Raw genomic sequence first — 428 nt, 5'->3', positions numbered from 1 at the left:
GAAATCAGATTGATTATATTCTTTGCAGCCAAAGATGGAGAAGCTCTATACAGTCAGTAAAAACAAGACCAGGAGCTGACTGTGGCTCAGACCATGAACTCCTTATTGCCAAATTCAGACTTAAATTGAAGAAAGTAGGGAAAACCACTAGACCATTCAGGTATGCCCTAAATCAAACCCCTTATGTATTATACAGTGGAAGTGAGAAACAGATTTAAGGGCCTAGATCTGATAGATAGAGTGCCTGATGAACTATGGAATGAGGTTCGTGACATTGTACAGGAGACAGGGATCAAGACCATTCCCATAGAAAAGAAATGCAAAAAAGCAAAATGGCTGTCTGGGGAGGCCTTACAAATAGCTATGAAAAGAAGAGAAAAGGAAAGATATAAGCATCTGAATTCAGAGTTCCAAAGAATAGCAAGAAG

The sequence above is a fragment of the Bison bison genome, unplaced genomic scaffold, assembly GCF_000754665.1.
Source record: "Bison bison bison isolate TAMUID 2011002044 unplaced genomic scaffold, Bison_UMD1.0 scf7180017864383, whole genome shotgun sequence".
In the NCBI taxonomy this organism is placed as follows: Eukaryota; Metazoa; Chordata; class Mammalia; order Artiodactyla; family Bovidae; genus Bison; species Bison bison.
Note: the sequence above shows the minus strand (reverse complement) of the source record.